General features: G+C 42.1%; 4 non-coding genes across 4 annotated transcripts; all 4 read right to left on the reverse strand.

Moving 5' to 3' along the window:
* Positions 1-15,757: 15,757 nt before the first annotated feature.
* Positions 15,758-15,830, reverse strand: trnav-aac (transfer RNA valine (anticodon AAC)). Its single transcript has one exon. It is a non-coding gene; the product is annotated as a tRNA-Val (tRNA).
* Positions 15,831-17,807: 1,977 nt separating this feature from the next.
* trnav-aac (transfer RNA valine (anticodon AAC)) lies at positions 17,808-17,880 on the reverse strand. Its single transcript has one exon. It is a non-coding gene; the product is annotated as a tRNA-Val (tRNA).
* A 1,977-nt stretch (positions 17,881-19,857) lies between these two features.
* trnav-aac (transfer RNA valine (anticodon AAC)) lies at positions 19,858-19,930 on the reverse strand. Its single transcript has one exon. It is a non-coding gene; the product is annotated as a tRNA-Val (tRNA).
* A 1,977-nt stretch (positions 19,931-21,907) lies between these two features.
* trnav-aac (transfer RNA valine (anticodon AAC)) lies at positions 21,908-21,980 on the reverse strand. The gene has a single exon. It is a non-coding gene; the product is annotated as a tRNA-Val (tRNA).
* Between the last annotated feature and the right edge of the window lie 616 nt (positions 21,981-22,596).

Genomic DNA, 22,596 nt, shown 5'->3' on the forward strand with positions numbered 1-22,596 from the left:
TAGTTTGAGGTGCTGTATTAGTTTGAGGTGCTGTATTAGTTTGAGGTGCCGCATTAGTTTGAGGTGCTTTATTAGTTTTACATGCTCTATTGATTTACCTGGGATGGCAGGAATGACATATGAGGAGAGATTGGGTCGATTGGGCTTATACTCGCTGGAGTTTAGAAGAATGAGAGGGGATTTCATTGAAAGTTAAAAAATTCTAACATGAATAGACAGACTAGATGCAGTAAGGATGTTCCCGATGGTGGGAGACCCCAGAACCAGGGGTCACAGTCTAAGGATAAGGGGTAAGCCATTTAGGACTGAGATGAGGAGGAATTTCTTCACCCAGAGAGTGGTGAACATGTGGAATTCTCTACCTGAGAAGGCAGTTGAGGCCAATTTATTAAATATATTCAAGAAGGAGTTAGATATATTTCTTAAGGCTAAAGGGATCAAGGGATATGGGGAGAAGGCAGGGACAGGGTACTCAATTTGGATGATGAGCCATGATCTCATTGAATGAAGGAACAGAATCGAGGGGCCGAACGGCCTACTCCTGCTCCTATCCTCTATCTTTTTATGACTTGAGGTGCTACATTAGTTTGATGCACTGTATTAGTTTAAGGGGCTGTGTTAGTTTCAGGTGCTGTATTAGTTTGAGCCGCTGTATTAGTTTGAGGTGTTGTATTAGTTTGAGGTGCTGTATTAATTTGAGGCGCTGCATTAGTTTGAGGTGTTGTATTAGTTTGAGGTGTTGTATTAGTTTGAGGTGCTGTATTAATTTGAGGCGCTGTATTAGTTTGAGGTGCTGTATTAGATTGAGGTGCTGTATTAGTTTGAGGTGCTCTATTAGTTTGAGATGCTCTATTAGTTTGAGGCACTGTATTAGTTTGAGGCGCTGTGTTAGTTTGAGTTGCTGTATTCGTTTGAGGTTTTGTATTCGTTTGATGTAGTGTCCTATTTTGAGGTGTATGATTTTGAGCTGTTGCATTAGTTTGAGCCACGATATTATTTTGAGGGGCTGTATTATTTTGAGGTGTTGTATTATTTTGACACAGTGTATTAGCTTGAGGTGTTGTATTATTATGACATAGTGTATTAGTTTAAGAATTTGTATTAGTTGGAGGTAGTGTATTATTTTGAGGTGTGCTAGTTTGAGGTAGTGTAATAATTTGATGTGCCATATTAGTTTGACCTGTATTTGTTTGAGTTGCTCGATTAGTTTGAGGTGCTGCATTAGTTTGAGGAGCTGAATTGGTTTGAGGTGCTGTATTAGTTTGAGGTGCTATATTTTTTTGAGGTGTATTAATTTGAGATAATATATCAGTTCGAGAATTTGTATTAGGTGAGGTGATGCATCCATTTGAACAGCTGTAATATTTTGAGGGGCCGCGTAGAAGAGGCGAGGAAAGGATGTACAAGTGACGTTTGGAACAGATACTTTAGAATCCGATACAGGTTTGATTAACTTGTATATCGAGATCGGAACTATAACGTATTTGAGTTCTCCGGTTAAAATTCGCAAGAATTTGTCTAAATGCTGTTGTTAATTATATGCCTAATTATTGCAGGATTAATAACTCTGACATTTAATGTTGCGAACACTTTGGCGGCACTGCGCGTTCTCCAGCTGTGCTCGGTGCGCCATCCCCTTCAACCCATCGCTCACAGGGACTATTCCATTCAGCGTTTCTATTCTCTGGCCCTTGGTGAAATTTCATAGATTGAAAGCGACGTGTCTCACCCCCGAGCTCGTCACCGACTCGCTAACCGCTGCACAGCGGCCACACTCTGCTCCCGTAAGATGGAGACCCAGAAGCTGTTTCAAGCTCGAGTGCAGTTACAGGCAGAACTCATTCAAAGAAAGTCCAAGTCATTGAGGAGCCTGAGCCTTTCCACCAAACTCCTTCCCAAAGAGTTGAGATTCACGTGGGGGGAATTTGGGCACATCTTTCCCCACTTTACAACACTTCAAAGATACTGCAATGGTTGTAAAGCGCTTTGGGCTGTCCTGAGCTCGTGAAAAGCGTTGTGTCAATGGGAGACTTTCTTTGCAATAGTTTCAACTGCAAGTTCAAAATCCGTGGACAAAAGCAGTGCACGTCCAGGATTTCAACCCACAATATCTCGCAAGTTTCAAGCAGCGAGAATCATACCCCCTAGACCAAAGAGCCGACTGATTGGCGGTAATGCAGATAAGAGGTAACCATGCTAAAACCATTGTGTGTGTGTGGCTATTCTAGATGAGCAGAGCACTTGAAACCGACACAGTGTCTTTGCCTTTTCGCCCTGACTTCTGAAGCGCCGCCCGGTCCCACTCGTACTGTTAATGAGCTGTTAGGATGTTAATGTATCCGGGCTGCAGGAGGCCACCCCAGGCGCAGCAGAGGGGTCTCTGCATTAGTTCTCCGTGGAAACAGTATTTTTCCCCTTCTCTCTTACTCTTCTCTATATCACTCTGTTTTTTTTTCTTATTTCTAAACCCGTCTCAGTTTCCTGAATCATAACACGGTGCGGGACATTTTTGGAGACGCGCTTTCTTTCTTAGTTATTGAAAGGACACACAGACAGACCGATTGAAACTGCACTTTGAATCCCGTCGCTCACCCTGTGTTTTCCTATTCATCTGTGTTGTTTTGCTTCCACATTCTGAACCTCTTTAATGTAGCGACACGCGAGGGGGAGATTCCCTAAATCATGCCAATTTCCCCCAAACCCTGCTTACAGTACCGTAACCCAAACTGTGTCCTATATGGGACATATTATTGAGAATTACTTCACTCACTGTAACGCTGCCATTTGAAAGGTATAATTCGCCTGACAATGCGTGTTTTATTTGTACAAACATGTAAATTATTCCTGTTTTAATATTTAGTAATCTTGAATGGAGAAAAGGCATTAAATTGCCTCTACCCACTTTCGAACCATTGAGTTTTCGTGTGTTAGCGGAATGCGATAACTATTACACACCAGAAACCGTCCAGCATCGAGTACATTGCATTGCAGCGACGCCATAGGAACAGGAGGAGGCCATTCAGCCCCTCGAGCCTGTTCCGTCATTGAATTAGATCAGGGCTCGTCTGTATCTTCACTCCAGCTACCCGCTTTGGTTCCTTAACCTTTAATACCCTTACTGAACAAAAATCTATCGACAGTACCGGCAATCTTGAGCCTGAAACCAGAACCGCTACCGGATCCAGAGAGAAAAGGCTTCTTACTGACGGCCACCCTGCAGATTAATGGATTATATTTCTGGATCAGTTTTCTCTCACTCAAAGTTATCTATTCATAGAAACAGAGAAACATAGAAGGTAGGAGCAGGAGTAGGCCATTCGGTCTGTCGAGCCTGCTCCGTCATTCAATGAGATCATGGCTGATCATCCAAATTCAGTGCCCTGTCCCTGCCTTCTCCCCATATTCCTTGATCCCTTTAGCCATAAGAAATATATGTAACTCAGTGAAGTGAAATAAAGAGCAATTAAAGAACAAGGTAGAAGCCGCTGTGGCCCATTTGACAGGAGAATAAATTCGCCTCTGTTTGTTCGCCACAGCAAGGCTCTGTAGCAGCAGCAGAGGGGCACTGAGTCAGTTAACTCCCTCTGTGCTGATCGGCAATGTGCTGCCTCAATTTAAACAGCTTCTGTCCCACACTGAATGCTCTCAGTCCTTCTCCCCCGCTGCCCTTTACAAAAAATGTCACTGATTCCCCCCGCACACCCCTAACGTGAATCCTTCCACATCCTGACAGTGGGGCCGCTGAAGCTCCCACTGTCTCCCCGCGATCAGCGATCTCTCCCAGTTTGCAAAATTAGACGCGGAACAAATGTCACGCAAAGAGCGTCTGTAACCGAAATCTGTAACAGAAAGTAATGGATTTATTAACCAAGATTAAGGCAATTATCACTCGTCTCACAGACTTGAATTATCTTTCTGTAATTTACTATTCCCAAATCTTGTGTCAACATAAATTCCTTGATTGAGAATCGAAAGCAGGTGAGTGTCATTCGACCACCAGGAACCAGGTATGATACTTCTGTATATATGAAATTGAATACAGAACAAAAGCTGTCTAGACCTCCTGGCGCAAGGGTAGCGCGTCTGACTTCAAATCAGACGGCTGCGTGTTCAAATCACGTCGGGGTTCCTATTCCTTTACAGCTCATATCAGTCTGGACAATTAATATCTTATTTGTTAACTCACAACAATGAGTACTGGTATTAGATATATTTTTTATATTCGTTCCTGGGATGTAGGTCTCGCTGGCAAGGCCAGCATTTATTGCCCATCACCGAGGTGGTGGTGAATCACTGTAGTCGCCTTTCACCACTTACAGATAGATCTACATCATAGAATCAGAGAATGGATACAGCACAGAAGGAGGCCATTCGGCCCGTCCAGCCCGTGCCGGCTCTCTGCAACAGCACTTCAGCTAGCCACACTCCCCCGCCTTCTCCCCGTAGCCCTGCACATTTTATTTCCTTCAGGCACTTATCCAAGATTTCCATGCATCTGTGTTATTGATTTATTTATTTGGGGGAATCTGTCTCATTCAAAAAGCATGTTCTGGCTCTTTATGTCTGTATTCCATTTAAATGCCACGCAAATACATTTATACAGAACACAGATACACACAAATACATTGAGAAATAACACACAGATACAATCACATTTATTCATCACCAGCTCACTGATACACCTAAAATCCATTTAGAAGAATCTCACTTTCAAACACAGATATTTATATATTGACAACCTGATGCATATGATAAAAGTCAAGACATTAAATGTACAACTGACACACAAGGGGAGACTGGATAGGCACTTGAGGGAAATAAACTTTCAGGGCTACGGGGATCGAGCGGGGGGAATGGGACTGACTGGATTGCTCCACAGAGAGCCGGCACGGACTCGAAGGGCCGAATGGCCTCCTTCTGTGCCGCTATGACTCTATGACTCAATGACATGCAAAGGATCGCATCAGAACACAAACACTCACTTGATATAGAAGCATGCCACCCATGTACACACAGTCACAGCTCATATTGTCACACGAAGCTGGTTCCATTTCTGTGAAAAGCCTACACGCCAAAAGTTTAATTGTTTTTCACAAACTGCCCGCCCTGTTGTGTATTTCGAGCAGTTTCCTACTTTCACAGTGGCGATTCTGCGGCTGGGTATCGTGTCATAAACACTCAACCATTTTAAACCAAGGCTCCTAAAATACAATGAGCTCGGGATAAAAGTTCATCACGTGCTGAGGGCTAATTAAATGATTGAAGTTCCACAAAATAACTTTATGGATTAATAAATGATGTTTAAACCAATTATTCTTTTTTCCACGTGAAAGTCATGTAATTCATTTAAATCAGGTCTCGAATTAAAAACTGTTCCTCCCCTGACCTGGAATCAAATCCAAGAGAACGCTGAATCCTACCCACTAGGGAACGTTGCATTGCACCGTCACAATATTTATCAATGCATGTGAGTCTATTTGGAGTAAAGTATGCAATAGCGAAATACTGCAGAGGCTGGGAATCTGATATAAAAACAGAAAATTCTAGAAATACTCAGCAAGTCAGGCAGCATCTGTGGAGAGAGAAACAGAGTTAACGTTTCAGGTCGATGACCTTTCGTCAGAACTGGGAGAAGTTAGAGATGAAACAGATTTTAGGCAAATGGGGGCGAGGAGGAAACAGCAAGAGGCAATATTAGTGATAAGGTGGAAGGCAGGAGAGATTAAATGACAAAAGGGATGAAGGTGCGAGGCAAAAGGAGATGGCAATGGGACAAGTAAAGGAAGGAGAGATGGGACCAGAGGAGGTGTAAATGGGAATGGCAGAATCATCAACAGCTGCCATCTGAAAAAATAGGAGCAAAGCTTATGGTCTGAAATTGTTGAACTCGATGTTGAGTCCAGAATGCTATAAATATTTTTACATGCATGTGTAATCTTTAGCTCGATGACCTTTCCTCATTAATTCTCTATATACAGATATAGAACTGGAAGACGCCAGCGCGCCGTGTGAGGTTCATTTGAGTTGCGGCTGTTGCACAGCCGGTATGAGGGAAACAGAAGAGTTTGGAGCATTTTACTGAGGTTTCGAATGAAGATAAATGCACCCCAATAAGTCACAGAATCACAGAATCACAGAAACCCCACAGTGCAGATAGAGGCCATTTCGGCCCATCGAGCCTGCACCGACACATATCCCACCCGATCCCCGTAACCCCTACACCAACACATATCCCACCCTATCCCCGTAACCCCACGTATTTAATCCCCCTAACACTAAGGGTCAATTTATCATAGCTTCAGGTACATGCAACTAGATTTGTAAGCCGCAGTGTCATGAAATGCTTTTTGATGTAACCAATCAAAACGAATTTGTATCCAATACGGATTGACCCATTCTATTTACAATTATCGCATTATGCTTCCGTGTTTCCTGGTACTCTAGTGGTTGGAATTCGGCGTTCTCATCGCCGCGCCTGGGTTCGAGTCCTGGTCAGGGATACAGTTTTTAATTAATTTAAACTAACTTGTTAAAATTACTTACACGTATCTAATGTGAACAAATGTTTTAATTACCATTAATTAACCGATAATCTTAATTTGCAGAATGAATTAAATGCTAAAGATACTTCAATAACGTATATTGTGCTTTCGATGTGATGAACTGTTATGCATATCTCATTTTACACCATGGCCCGGATTTTACGGTGCTTCCGACAGCGAATGCACAGCGTAGGCTCTCGTACGCCTTCAGAACCCCCCGCAAGTTCCAGGTTTCCGCACGCCCGAAAACCCAGAACTTGTGATCTGTCAAGTTTCGCTTGGACAGAGCCACCGCATCCGCTACAACATCACTTCTGCTGGTGCAGAGTTGGGCTAACTACTGCCCAGCGGATGCCCAGGAAACCCTTACACCTGGTAATAGAATCATAGAAATTTAGGGCACAGAAAGAGGCCATTCGGCCCTTCGTGTCCACGTTGGTCGAAAGAGCTATCCAGCCTAATAGCAGGCGTAAGACCTTCTTTTGCCAGTGCACGGGTGAAAATAAATGTTATTTTTTTTTTTTAATGATATACACATACATACATTTTAAATTAGTTTAGGTAAACTCTGGCCCGCTTTAAAATGTTCAAATATATATTTCATAAAATTAAAAATTGTATTTTAAATGTTTAATTAATTTCATTAAGTTTGAACAAGTCATCATTTATTTTTATTTCCGTGGTGTGAAATGTTATTTATTTGGAGATGTCGACTATGTTATGGGGTTTCTGTACATAAATGGAATCCCCATTAACCTCATAGGAATCCCCCTTTTTGATTGGTTGGTCTGGCCCATGTGATCTCAGGGATGCTTGCGAAGTGTGTGCGCCCCTGGGACCCGTGGGCCTTTATGCAGGCGGACGCCAGCAGGCCCAGGGCGGCAAGAGTCCGAAGCTCCGGAGAAACCAGGTAATTCGGATTTGTTTTTCGATTCCGATGCCTTAGCCGGTGGCGAGCCCCCGATCGCAATTTCCAGGCCAATGTATTTCAGGAGTCTGGTTAAAATGTTCATTGCTTATGTCACCAGGAGTCTTGTGCAACTTTTGTTCAATTTAACAGGACCGGTTATTGCACAGAATAACATTTTCTGGAACATGAATACTGCAGTTGTGGCCGAAGCAGTGTTTTATAAAGGTTCATCATAACTTCCTTGCTTTTGTGCTCTATGCCTCTATTTGTAAAGCCCCGGGTTCCATAAGCTTTTTAAACTGATTGCTCAACCTGTCCTGCCACCTTCAATGATTTGTGCACATATACCCCCAGGTCTCTCTGTTCCTGCACCCACTTTGGAAATGTATCCTTTAATTTATATTGCCCCTCCTCATTCTTCCAACCAAAATGTATCACTTCACAGTTTTCTGCATTTAACTTCATCTGCCACCTGACCACCCATTCCACCAGCCTGTCCATGTCCACTTGGAGTCTATCACTACACTCCTCACTGCTCACTATACTTCCAAGTTTTGTATTATCAGCAAGTTTTGAAATTGTGCCCTGGACACCTAACTCCAAATAATTAATATATGTCAAGATGGACCGTGGTCCTAGTACCGACCCCTGGGGAACACCTTCCTCCAGTCAGAGAAATAACCGTTCACCACTACTCTGTTTCCTGTCTCTTAGCCAATTTCACATCCATGCTGGCACTGTCCCTCTTATTCCATGGGCTTCAACTTTGCTGGCAAGCCTGTTATGCGGCACTTTATCAAGTGCCTTTTGGAAGTCCATGTTCACCACATCAACCGCATTTCCCTCATCAACCCTTTCTTTCACCTCATCAAATAATTGAACCAAGTTGGTAAAAGACGATTTGCCTTTAACAAATCCGTGCAGACTTTCCTTAATTCGTCCATACTTGTCCAAGTGACCGGTCATTTTGTCCAGGATTATCCTGTCTAAAAGCTTCCTGACTACCGACGTTAAGCTGACTGGCCTATAGTTGCTGGGTTGAACCTTATACTCCTTTTTGAACAAGGGTGTAACATTTGCAATTCTCCAGACGCCTGGCACCACCGCCGTATCCAATGAGTATTGGAAGATTGTGGCCAGTAACTTCACAATTTCCACCTGTGCTTCCCTGAGCATCCTAGGATGCATTTCATCTGGTCCTGGTGACTTATGGACATAAATACAGCCAGCTTTCCTGGTACCTCCTCTTTAACAATTGTTATCACATCCAATATCTGAACCACAGCTCAATAACTGTAGGTCTGGGACCGGACGGCGCTTCAGAAGACAGGTCCAAAAGGCAAAGTCATTGTCTCGGTCTCAAGTGCTCTGCTCATCAAGTAAAACCACACAGAAAAAATGATTTTACAATGGTTAGCTCTTATTTCCAGTAACATCTGTCAGTTGGCTCGTTGCTTTAGAGGTATGATTCTCGCTTCGGGGTTATTGGTTGAAACTTACGAGAGGTCCCCGGTTCATAATCCCGGACGAGCCTTTATATTGCCAGCGAATTATGAACTTGCTGTTCGAACTTCTGCAAAAAAAAACACTGGCATTGATACAGAGCTTTTCACGAACTCAGGACGTCCCAAAGCGCTTTATAACCATTGAAGTACCTTTGAAGTGTTGCAATGTGGGGAAAGGCGTGCCCAAATCACCCCCACATGAATCTCAACACGTTGGGAAGGTGCAAAGAATCAGGCGCCTCAATGACTTGGACTTTCTTTGAATGAGTTCTGCTTGAAACTGCACTCGAGCTTGAAACAGCTCCTGGGCCTCCATCTCACGGGAGCAGAGTGTGGTCGCTGTGCACCGGTGAGCGAGTCGGTGACGAGCTCGGGGTTGAGACGCGTCCCTTTCAATCTATGAAATTTCACCAAGGTCCAGAGAGTAGAAACGCTGAATGGAACAGACCCTGTGAGCGATGGACTGAAGGGGACGGCGCTCCGAGCACAGCTGGGAAACGCGCAGAGCAGGAAAAGTGTTCGCAACAATAAATGTCAGATTTATTAATCTTGCAACAATTAGAAGTATAATTAACAACAGCTTTTAAACAAATCTTTGCGAATTTTAGCCGAGGAACTCCAACACTTTATAGTTCCGAGTTCGATATACAAGTTGCTCAAACCTTTATCGAATTCTAAAGTATCTGTTCCAAACTTTTGATATCTTTTCCTTACCTCTACTACGTGACAATTTGCACGTTTAACAGTGTAACCTAACACAACTGGCCACCTTCTGATGGAAGGTTTTCGACCTGAAACGTTAACTCTGCTTCTCTCTCCACAGATGCTGCCTGACCTGCTGAGTGTTTCCAGCACTTTTATTTTTATTACCCGACCTTGTTACCAAAGTATCACTTCACTTCTCTCCTTACCACACTCCTTCCTTACATGTAGCCTTGTCCGACAAACAGGCTCCATTGGCACAACGGGATGTTCTGCTTCAGGCATTAATTGGAACTATAAGGGGAACCAGTGGAGGCAGCATATATGGATTTCCAAAAGGCATTCGATAAGGCACCACGTAACAGGTTGTTACACAAGATAAGGGCTCATGGGACTGGAGGTAATGTATTAGCAAGAATAGAGCATTGATTAACGGACAGAAAACAGAGATTAGGGATAAACGGGTCATTTTCAGATTGGCAGGCTGTAACTAGTCGGGTGCCGCAAGGATCTAGTGCGCATGCTTCAGCTATTTACAGTCGATATTACTGACTTAGATGAAGGGACAGAGTGTAATGTATCCAAGTTTTCTGATGATACAAAGCTAGCTGGGAAAGTAAGCTGTGAGGACACAAAGAGCCTACAATGGGATATAGACAGATTCAGTGATAAGCAATAAGGCGGCAGACGGAGTATAATGTAGAGAAATGTGAGGTTATTCACTGTGGTAGGGAGAATAGACAAACAGAATATTTTTTAAATGGTGCAAAGCTATTAATTCATTCATTCTGCAAAAGAAAGTTATCGGTTAATTAATGGTAATTAAAACAATTCTAAATTTTCCCATCAGCTGAATGTAGTCAATTTCATCAGATTTTGATTTTAAAACTGTGTTATAAAAGTTACTTTTCTTACCAGGAATCGATCCCGTGTTACGGAGGTGAAAGGACTGGTTTTCTGAATCATTTAAAGGTGATCGCTATGAATCACGCAGCATTGTTTTAAAATCACGGCTACAATTTGTTTCGGTGCAGAAGAAGGGGATTGAAAATGACGATAAAATCACTATGCAACGCCCGCGGTGAGAGAGGTTGGAGCTTACAATTAAGTTGGAGCTGCGAAGTAATCGCTGAGCTGATGCTGACGCCGGTCAATGAATGAGAAACCGTTCAATATAAAGGATGAGTTCACAAACACCAGGCGCAGTGCAGTCTGGTCAATGTCAAGCCTCTTCTTTCTTATTCAGAGTCATGAGCGGGAGTCAGACGCCACAAACTTTAACTAAAGACACAGATGCGAGTAATACTTCCAAATCTTTTCACTGTAAAATTATTCACTTTATTTAATGGCTGACTGCATTGAATCTGAAAATGATCACCATCAGATTTTATGCTCGCTGCTGATTCGCTTTTCCGTGGACACTAACGCTCCGGTTTCCGTAGTGCAGCGACGATCATGTTCGCCTCCTACATGAACAGTTCCCAAATCGAGCCCGGGTGGATATGTTCGAGTGGAACATTTTAATTCTGCGCAATAACCGGCCCGGTTATATTGAACAAAATTTGCCCCAGATTGCTGATGTCGTAAGTAATAAACATTTTAAACCAGCCTCCTAAAATATGATGGGCCTTGAGATTGCGATCGGAGGTTTGGCGCCGGCTTACGCCTTCGAACCGAGAAACAAATCCGAATTAACTGGTGCCTCCGGAGCTTCGCACTCTTGCGGTCTTGGGCCTGCTGGCGTACGCAAGCATAAAGGCCCACGGATACCATTGGAGCTCATGGTTCGGCAGCATCCGTTGGCCAGGCCAACCAATCATGCAGGGGATTCCTATGATGCTTTATGTACGGAATCCCATAAGCATAATAGAAATCTCCAAATAAATAACATTTCACATCACGGAATTAAGAATAAATGGTCACATGTTCAAAATAAATGAATTTAATTAAGCATTCAATGGTCTCATTCTGTGCCGTTATGACTCCTCTCTGCCCCACACAACAGTGAGAAGGAAATAGAGGGGAGCACGATTCCAACGAGGAGCAGGTGCAGGGAGTTTTTATACAGTTCTTCTTATGTCGGTAAATCTTTTAAAATTATTTCACTTGAACTTTTTCAGTTCAACTTTTCCAAGGAGCATTTCAAGGAACTGGGAAGAAATTAAAAAATTGGAGTTGTTAAAAAAAAAACCTGCCGTCGGGGAATTGAATCCCGGTCTTCCGCGTGACAGGCGGGGATACTCACCACGATAGTAACGTGGAACTGAAAGTTGCAGTGTTTGATCAGAACTAGAAGCTAACTGTGAACAGAGTGAGAAAGAGACAGACAGACAGATAGAGAGACAGGGACAAAGAGGGAGGCAGAGACAAAGAGAGAGGCAGAGACAAAGAGAGAGACAGGGACAAAGAGAGAGACAGGGACAAAGAGAGAGGCAGGGACAAAGAGAGAGACAGATAGAGACAAAAAAGAGAGACAAGCACAAAGAGCGAGTGGCCCCAGGGATGAGTTGACTTCAGTTATGTTGATCGACTGAGAAGCTGCAATTGTTTTTCTGCAGAAGATTAAGAGGAAATTTAATCGAGGTTTGTAAATTTACAAGATGTTTTGATAAGAGTAAATAAGGAGAATCTGTTTCCAGTGGCAGGAGGGTCGGTAACTGGAGGACACCGATTGAACCAAACCGGCAAAAGGTACCAGAGGGGAGATGAGGAGTTTTTTTTACCGCAGCCAGTTGTTGTGATCGGGAATGCGCTGCCTGAAAGGGCGGTGGAGCAGACACAATAGTAACTTTCAAAAGAGAATTGAATAAATCATTGTAAAGGAGAAATTTGCAGGTGTGCAGGTTAGGTTGATTGGCTATGATAAATTGACCCTTAGTGTTCGGGGGATTAAATACGTGGGGTTATGGGGATAGCGTGGGATATGTGTTCGTGTAGGGGTTACGGGAATCGGGTGGGACATGTGTCGGTGCAGGCTCGATGGGCCGAAATGGCCTCTATCTGCATTGTGGGATTTCTGTGTGATTCTGTGTGAAACATCAGGGGAGTGGGATTATTTGAAGAGCTCTTTCAAAGTGCCAGCACAGACTCAATGGGCTGCATGGGCTCCTTCTGTGCCGTATCAATCTATGATTCTATGAATCTATGATTTAAAATTCAAATTGAATGTTTTGAAATATAAATGTAAAACTTAAAATTTTAAACCTTGACAAAATTTACCTAAACGAATTTTAAGTGTATGTTGATTCTCTCACATGATGTTTTCAGACCACACACTGACCAATCTTTGCTAGGCCCCAAGTGGATGATCTGACACTTGAACGCGTTGAACTCCATTAATCACTGGTCAGGGGATATTTAATAGAGGTGATCAAAATTAAGGGGGAAAAAGTTTCCACTGGCAGGAGTGTCAGCAGGGCTATGGGGGACGACCTGCGGAGTGGGACTGATTGGATAGCTCGTTCAAAGATGCATCATGAATTGCTCATTTTAACCTGCGATTGATAGATTTTAGTTAACCAACGTTATTAAGGGATCATTGAAGTCTGTGAGACACTTCATAATTGTTTCCATTATCAATAATCCACCCACAACATTTTGTTGCACACTGCAGGAATTGTTAACATGTATAACGGATGACAGTCAAACTTTAATAACGTTTAATAGATTCAGAGAAAATTGCCTGAACCCCTGTGGTTAATGAAGGGAAGTTTAATGTTTGAGTTCCGTATACACCTTCGAATTCTGGAAAACATGGTTTGTAGTTTGCAGAAACGCGGCTTAGATCTGCCGTTGTGAACCGAGGTAAAGCTGCAGGATCCTTGAATAATCTTTCACAATTCAACTGAAAGCAGCCGGAATGTACAGCTTTGAGAGGGGCTGTCTGCACGGTCAGGTCCGGAAACGGAAGCGAGAGAGCGACACCGTAGTTTTCTGTGTGTGTGCAGAACTGTACAGAATAACACAAATGTAACAGGACTTTGTTACATTGCATAACAAATGCGAATTGATCCATTTTTCTACGACATAAATGAATATGATTTACAAAATGTTGCCGCCCGGTTTCGAATCGGGGACTTTTCGCGTGTTAGGCGAACGTGATAACCACTACACTACGAAAACGCTGGATCAAACAGTCGCCTTTTGCTAAACATCTATGAATCTATGAAGAAAGTTTTTAAAGTTTGACTGCCACCCAGCAAACATGTTACAATTTCCTTCAGTGAGCAACACACATTTTTGTTGGTTTTAATACATTTATTAAGATTCTCACAGACTTCAATGGTCTTTGTCAGAACTGAAATCCCTGACTGGGAATCAAACCTGATTGTTTTCAATGATGATAGGATTGTCCTATGAGGAGAGATTGAGTAGATTGGGCCTATAATCTCTGGAGTTCAGAAGAACGAGAGGAGTTCTCATTGAAAGGTACAATTTTCATGCAGGGCTTGAAAGGGTAGAAGCTGAGAGGTTGCTTCCCCTGGCTGGAGAGTCTAGAACTAGGGGGCAGAGTCTCAGGATAAGGGGCCGGCCAGTTGAGAGTCAGATGAGGAGACATTTCTTCACTCAGAGGCTTGTGAATCTTTGCAATTCTCAACCTCAGAGGGCAGTGGATGCTCAGTCATTGTGTATATTCAAGGATTTGGGAGTCCTTTTACACAGAATACAGAAATTAACGTTTGTGAGCTCATCCTTTATATTGAGCCATTCTTCGTCCTTTAATCGGTGTCAGCTTTCGCTCATCGGTTACTTCGCAGCACTAACTTCTTTGTAAGTTCGAACTCTGTCTCACCGCGGGCGCAGTCTGGGCTTTTTTCAATCCCCTTCAACACCGAAACACATTAAAGCAGTGATTTTAATTTAGCAGCGTGACATTTTTCGAGGCACCATTAAATAATTCAATAATGTATTCCTATCAGTGTTGCGAGCTGGGTTCGATTCCCGGTTAGAGAAGAAATTTTGATATCACCGTTTCTTATTCATGAATGCGATGTAATTTTATTAAATTAATTACATGCATCTAATGTGAATAAATAAGAACTGCTATAATCACCATTAATTAACCGGTAACTTTATTTTGCAGAATGAAAGACATGATAATATGGTTACTGAGGGACAGTCGAAACTTCATTCATTTATTTTGCTCTTTGCATCTCCTGAACTGTTAACCCATATCTCATTTTACACATTGCATTTTAGGAGAATAGTTTAAAATCTTCATTGCTTGAGAGATCAGCGATCTGGGGCAAGATTTGTAAAATTTATCGGGACCGGCTATTTCACAGAAAAAACCTATTCTCTCACATGATGTTTTCAGACCACACACTGACCAATCTTTGCTAGGCCCCAAGTGGATGATCTGACACTTGAACGGGTTGAACTCCATTAATCACTGGTCAGGGGAGATTTCATAGAGGTGATCAAGATTATGGGGGAAACAGTTTCCACTGGCAGGAGTGTCAGCAGGGCTATGGGGGAAGAGCAGCGGAGTGGGACTGTTTGGATAGCTCTTTCAAAGATGCATCATGAATTGCTCATTTTAACCTGCGATTGATAGCTTTTAGTCAACCAACGGTATTAAGGAATCATTGAAGTCTGTGAGACACTTCATAATTGTTTCTATTATCATTAATCAACCCACAACATTTTGTTGCACACTGCAGGAATTGCTAACATGTATAACGGATGACAGTCAAACTTTAATAACTTGTTATAGATTCATAGAAAATTACCTGAACCCCTGAGGTTAATGAAGGGAATTTTAATGGTGGAGTTCCGTATACACCTTGGAATTCTGGAAAACATGGTTTGTTGTTTGCAGCAACGCGGCTTTGATCTGCTGTTGTGAACCGAAGTAAAGCTGCAGGATCCTTGAATAATCTTTCACAATTCAACTGAAAGCAGCCGGATTGTGTAGCTTTGAGAGGGGCTGTCTGCACGGTCAGGACTGGAAACGGAAGTGAGCGAGCGACACCGTAGTGTTCTGTGTGTGTGCATAACTGTACAGAATAACACAAATGTAACAGGACTTTGTTACTTTGCATAACAAATGAAATTGATCCATTTTTCTACGATTTAAATGAACATGATTTACAAAATGTTTCCGCCCGGTTTCGAACCGAGGACTTTTCGCGTGTTAGGCGAACGTGATAACCACTACACTACGGAAACGCTGGAAAAATCAGTCGCCTTTTGTTATAAATCTATGAATCTCTGACGAAAGTTATTAAAGTTTGACTGTCACCCGGCAAACATGTTACAATTTCCTTCAGTGTGCAACACACATTTTTGTTGGTTTTAATACAATTATTAAGATTCTCACAGACTTCAATGGTCTTTGTCAGAACTGAAATCCCTGACTGGGAATCAAACCTGATTGTTTTCAATGATGATTGGATTGTCCTATGAGGAGAGATTGAGCAGATTGGGCCTATAATCTCTGGAGTTCAGAAGAACGAGATGTGTTGTCATTGAAAGGTATAATTTTCTTGGAGGGCTTGAAAGGATAGAAGCTGAGAGGTTGTTTCCCCTGGCTGGAGAGTCTAGAACTTGGGGGCAGAGTCTGAGGATTAGGGGCCGGCTATTTGAGACTCAGATGAGGAGACATTTCTTCACTCAGAGGCTTGTGATCTTTGCAATTCTCAACCTCAGAGGGCAGTGGATGCTCAGTCATTGAGTATATTCAAGGATTTGAGAGTCCTTTTACATAGAATACAGAAAGTTAACTTTTGTGAGCTCTTCGTTTATATTGAGCGCTGTCTCCTTCATTAATCGGTGTCAGCTTTCGCTTGGCGGTTACTTCGCAGCACCAACTTCTTTGTAAGTTCGAACTCTGTCTCACCGCGGGCGCAGTCTGGGCTTTTTTCAATCCCCTTCAACACCGAAACACATTAAAGCAGTGATTTTAATTTAGTAGTGTGATATTTTTCGAGGCACCATTAAATGATTCAATAATTTATTCCTATCAGTGTTGCAGGCTGGGTTCGATTCACGGTTAGGGAAGACATTTTGATATCACCGTTTCTTATTCATGAATGCGATGTAATTTTATTAAATTAATTACATGCATCTAATGTGAATAAATAAGAACTGCTTTAATCACCATTAATTAACCGGTAACTTTATTTTGCGGAATGAAAGACATAATAATATGGTTACTGAGGGACAGTCGAAACTTCATTCATTTATTTTGCTCTTTGCATCTCCTGAACTGTTAACCCATATCTCATTTTACACATTGCATTTCAGGAGAATGGTTTAAAATGTTCATTGCTTGAGAGAGCAGCGATCTGGGGCAACATTTGTAAAATTTAACGGGACCGGCTATTTCACAGAAAAAACCGATTCTCTCACATGATGTTTTCAGACCACACACTGACTGATCTTTGCTAGGCCCCAAGTGGATGATCTGACACTTGCCCGCGTTGAGCTCCAGTATTCACTGGTCAGGGGAGATTTAATAGAGGTGATCAAAATTAAGGGGGAAACCGTTTCCACTGGCAGGAGTGTCAGCAGGGCTATGGGGGAAGAGCAGCGGAGTGGGACTGATTGGATAGCTCTTTCAAAGATGCAATATGAATTCCTCATTTTAACCTGCAATTGATAGATTTTAGTTAACCAACGGTATTAAGGGATCATTGATGTCTGTGAGACACTTCATAACTGTTTCTATTATCATTAATCAACCCACAACATTTTGTTGCACACTGCAGGAATTGCTAACATGTATACCGGATGACAGTCAAACTTCAATAACTTTTTATAGAATCATAGAAAATTGCCTGAACCCCTGTGGTTAATGAAGGGAATTTTAATGGTTGAGTTCCGTATACACCTTGGAATTCTGGAAAACATGGTTTGTAGTTTGCAGAAACGGGGCTTAGATCTGCTGTTGTGAACCGAGGTAAAGCTGCAGGATCCTTGAATAATCTTTCACAATTCAACTGAAAGCAGCCGGAATGTGCAACTTTGAGAGGGGCTGTCTGCACGGTCAGGGCTGGAAACGGAAGTGAGCGAGCGAAACCGTAGTGTTCTGTGTGTGTGTACAACTGTACAGAATAACACAAATGTAACAGGACTTTGTTACATTGCATAACAAATGCGAATTGATCCATTTTTCTACGATTTAAATGAACATGATTTACAAAATGTTTCCGCCCGGTTTCGAACCGGGGACCTTTCGCGTGTTAGGCGAACGTGATAACCACTACACTACGGAAACGCTGGATAAAACAGTCGCCTTTGGCTATAAATCTATGAATCTATGAAGAAAGTTATTTAAGTTTGACTGTCACACAGCAAACATGTTGCAATTTCCTTCAGTGCGCAACACACATTTTTGTTCGTTTTAATACAATTAATAAGATTCTCACAGACTTCAATTGTCTTTGTCAGAACTGAAATCCCTGACTGGGAATCAAACCTGATTGTTTTCAATGATGATTGGATTGTCCTATGAGGAGAGATTGAGTAGATTGGGCCTATAATCTCTGGAGTTCAGAAGTACGAGATGTGTTGTCATTGAAAGGTACAATTTTCTTGGAGGTCTTGAAACGGTAGAAGATGAGAGGTTGTTTCCCCTGGCTGGAGAGTCTCGAACTAGGAGGCAGAGTCTCAGGATAAGGGGCCGGCCATTTGAGAGTCAGATGAGGAGACATTTCTTCACTCAGAGGCTTGTGAATCTTTGCAATTCTCAACCTCAGAGGGCAGTGGATGCTCAGTCATTGAGTATATTCAAGAATTTGGGAGTCCTTTTACACAGAATACAGAAAGTAATGTTTGTGAGCTCATCCTTTATATTGAGCGGTTTCTCGTCCTTCAATCGGTGTCAGCTTTCGCCCAGCTGTTACTTCACAGCACCAACTTCTTTGTAATTTCGAACTCTGTCTCACCGCGGGCGCAGTCTGGGCTTTTTTCAATCCCCTTCAACACCGAAACACATTAAAGCAGTGATTTTAATTTAGTAGTGTGATATTTTTCGAGGCACCATTAAATGATTCAATAATTTATTCCTATCAGTGTTGCAGGCTGGGTTCGATTCACGGTTAGGGAAGACATTTTGATATCACCGTTTCTTATTCATGAATGCGATGTAATTTTATTAAATTAATTACATGCATCTAATGTGAATAAATAAGAACTGCTTTAATCACCATTAATTAACCGGTAACTTTATTTTGCGGAATGAAAGACATAATAATATGGTTACTGAGGGACAGTCGAAACTTCATTCATTTATTTTGCTCTTTGCATCTCCTGAACTGTTAACCCATATCTCATTTTACACATTGCATTTCAGGAGAATGGTTTAAAATGTTCATTGCTTGAGAGAGCAGCGATCTGGGGCAACATTTGTAAAATTTAACGGGACCGGCTATTTCACAGAAAAAACCGATTCTCTCACATGATGTTTTCAGACCACACACTGACTGATCTTTGCTAGGCCCCAAGTGGATGATCTGACACTTGCCCGCGTTGAGCTCCAGTATTCACTGGTCAGGGGAGATTTAATAGAGGTGATCAAAATTAAGGGGGAAACCGTTTCCACTGGCAGGAGTGTCAGCAGGGCTATGGGGGAAGAGCAGCGGAGTGGGACTGATTGGATAGCTCTTTCAAAGATGCAATATGAATTCCTCATTTTAACCTGCAATTGATAGATTTTAGTTAACCAACGGTATTAAGGGATCATTGATGTCTGTGAGACACTTCATAACTGTTTCTATTATCATTAATCAACCCACAACATTTTGTTGCACACTGCAGGAATTGCTAACATGTATACCGGATGACAGTCAAACTTCAATAACTTTTTATAGAATCATAGAAAATTGCCTGAACCCCTGTGGTTAATGAAGGGAATTTTAATGGTTGAGTTCCGTATACACCTTGGAATTCTGGAAAACATGGTTTGTAGTTTGCAGAAACGGGGCTTAGATCTGCTGTTGTGAACCGAGGTAAAGCTGCAGGATCCTTGAATAATCTTTCACAATTCAACTGAAAGCAGCCGGAATGTGCAACTTTGAGAGGGGCTGTCTGCACGGTCAGGGCTGGAAACGGAAGTGAGCGAGCGAAACCGTAGTGTTCTGTGTGTGTGTACAACTGTACAGAATAACACAAATGTAACAGGACTTTGTTACATTGCATAACAAATGCGAATTGATCCATTTTTCTACGATTTAAATGAACATGATTTACAAAATGTTTCCGCCCGGTTTCGAACCGGGGACCTTTCGCGTGTTAGGCGAACGTGATAACCACTACACTACGGAAACGCTGGATAAAACAGTCGCCTTTGGCTATAAATCTATGAATCTATGAAGAAAGTTATTTAAGTTTGACTGTCACACAGCAAACATGTTGCAATTTCCTTCAGTGCGCAACACACATTTTTGTTCGTTTTAATACAATTAATAAGATTCTCACAGACTTCAATTGTCTTTGTCAGAACTGAAATCCCTGACTGGGAATCAAACCTGATTGTTTTCAATGATGATTGGATTGTCCTATGAGGAGAGATTGAGTAGATTGGGCCTATAATCTCTGGAGTTCAGAAGTACGAGATGTGTTGTCATTGAAAGGTACAATTTTCTTGGAGGTCTTGAAACGGTAGAAGATGAGAGGTTGTTTCCCCTGGCTGGAGAGTCTCGAACTAGGAGGCAGAGTCTCAGGATAAGGGGCCGGCCATTTGAGAGTCAGATGAGGAGACATTTCTTCACTCAGAGGCTTGTGAATCTTTGCAATTCTCAACCTCAGAGGGCAGTGGATGCTCAGTCATTGAGTATATTCAAGAATTTGGGAGTCCTTTTACACAGAATACAGAAAGTAATGTTTGTGAGCTCATCCTTTATATTGAGCGGTTTCTCGTCCTTCAATCGGTGTCAGCTTTCGCCCAGCTGTTACTTCACAGCACCAACTTCTTTGTAATTTCGAACTCTGTCTCACCGCGGGCGCAGTCTGGGCTTTTTTCAATCCCCTTCAACACCGAAACACATTAAAGCAGTGATTTTAATTTAGTAGTGTGATATTTTTCGAGGCACCATTAAATGATTCAATAATTTATTCCTATCAGTGTTGCAGGCTGGGTTCGATTCACGGTTAGGGAAGACATTTTGATATCACCGTTTCTTATTCATGAATGCGATGTAATTTTATTAAATTAATTACATGCATCTAATGTGAATAAATAAGAACTGCTTTAATCACCATTAATTAACCGGTAACTTTATTTTGCGGAATGAAAGACATAATAATATGGTTACTGAGGGACAGTCGAAACTTCATTCATTTATTTTGCTCTTTGCATCTCCTGAACTGTTAACCCATATCTCATTTTACACATTGCATTTCAGGAGAATGGTTTAAAATGTTCATTGCTTGAGAGAGCAGCGATCTGGGGCAACATTTGTAAAATTTAACGGGACCGGCTATTTCACAGAAAAAACCGATTCTCTCACATGATGTTTTCAGACCACACACTGACTGATCTTTGCTAGGCCCCAAGTGGATGATCTGACACTTGCCCGCGTTGAGCTCCAGTATTCACTGGTCAGGGGAGATTTAATAGAGGTGATCAAAATTAAGGGGGAAACCGTTTCCACTGGCAGGAGTGTCAGCAGGGCTATGGGGGAAGAGCAGCGGAGTGGGACTGATTGGATAGCTCTTTCAAAGATGCAATATGAATTCCTCATTTTAACCTGCAATTGATAGATTTTAGTTAACCAACGGTATTAAGGGATCATTGATGTCTGTGAGACACTTCATAACTGTTTCTATTATCATTAATCAACCCACAACATTTTGTTGCACACTGCAGGAATTGCTAACATGTATACCGGATGACAGTCAAACTTCAATAACTTTTTATAGAATCATAGAAAATTGCCTGAACCCCTGTGGTTAATGAAGGGAATTTTAATGGTTGAGTTCCGTATACACCTTGGAATTCTGGAAAACATGGTTTGTAGTTTGCAGAAACGGGGCTTAGATCTGCTGTTGTGAACCGAGGTAAAGCTGCAGGATCCTTGAATAATCTTTCACAATTCAACTGAAAGCAGCCGGAATGTGCAACTTTGAGAGGGGCTGTCTGCACGGTCAGGGCTGGAAACGGAAGTGAGCGAGCGAAACCGTAGTGTTCTGTGTGTGTGTACAACTGTACAGAATAACACAAATGTAACAGGACTTTGTTACATTGCATAACAAATGCGAATTGATCCATTTTTCTACGATTTAAATGAACATGATTTACAAAATGTTTCCGCCCGGTTTCGAACCGGGGACCTTTCGCGTGTTAGGCGAACGTGATAACCACTACACTACGGAAACGCTGGATAAAACAGTCGCCTTTGGCTATAAATCTATGAATCTATGAAGAAAGTTATTTAAGTTTGACTGTCACACAGCAAACATGTTGCAATTTCCTTCAGTGCGCAACACACATTTTTGTTCGTTTTAATACAATTAATAAGATTCTCACAGACTTCAATTGTCTTTGTCAGAACTGAAATCCCTGACTGGGAATCAAACCTGATTGTTTTCAATGATGATTGGATTGTCCTATGAGGAGAGATTGAGTAGATTGGGCCTATAATCTCTGGAGTTCAGAAGTACGAGATGTGTTGTCATTGAAAGGTACAATTTTCTTGGAGGTCTTGAAACGGTAGAAGATGAGAGGTTGTTTCCCCTGGCTGGAGAGTCTCGAACTAGGAGGCAGAGTCTCAGGATAAGGGGCCGGCCATTTGAGAGTCAGATGAGGAGACATTTCTTCACTCAGAGGCTTGTGAATCTTTGCAATTCTCAACCTCAGAGGGCAGTGGATGCTCAGTCATTGAGTATATTCAAGAATTTGGGAGTCCTTTTACACAGAATACAGAAAGTAATGTTTGTGAGCTCATCCTTTATATTGAGCGGTTTCTCGTCCTTCAATCGGTGTCAGCTTTCG

The sequence above is a fragment of the Somniosus microcephalus genome, unplaced genomic scaffold, assembly GCF_052327205.1.
Source record: "Somniosus microcephalus isolate GS21.2 unplaced genomic scaffold, FLI_Smic_1.0 unresolved_chr4, whole genome shotgun sequence".
Classification (NCBI taxonomy): domain Eukaryota; kingdom Metazoa; phylum Chordata; class Chondrichthyes; order Squaliformes; family Somniosidae; genus Somniosus; species Somniosus microcephalus.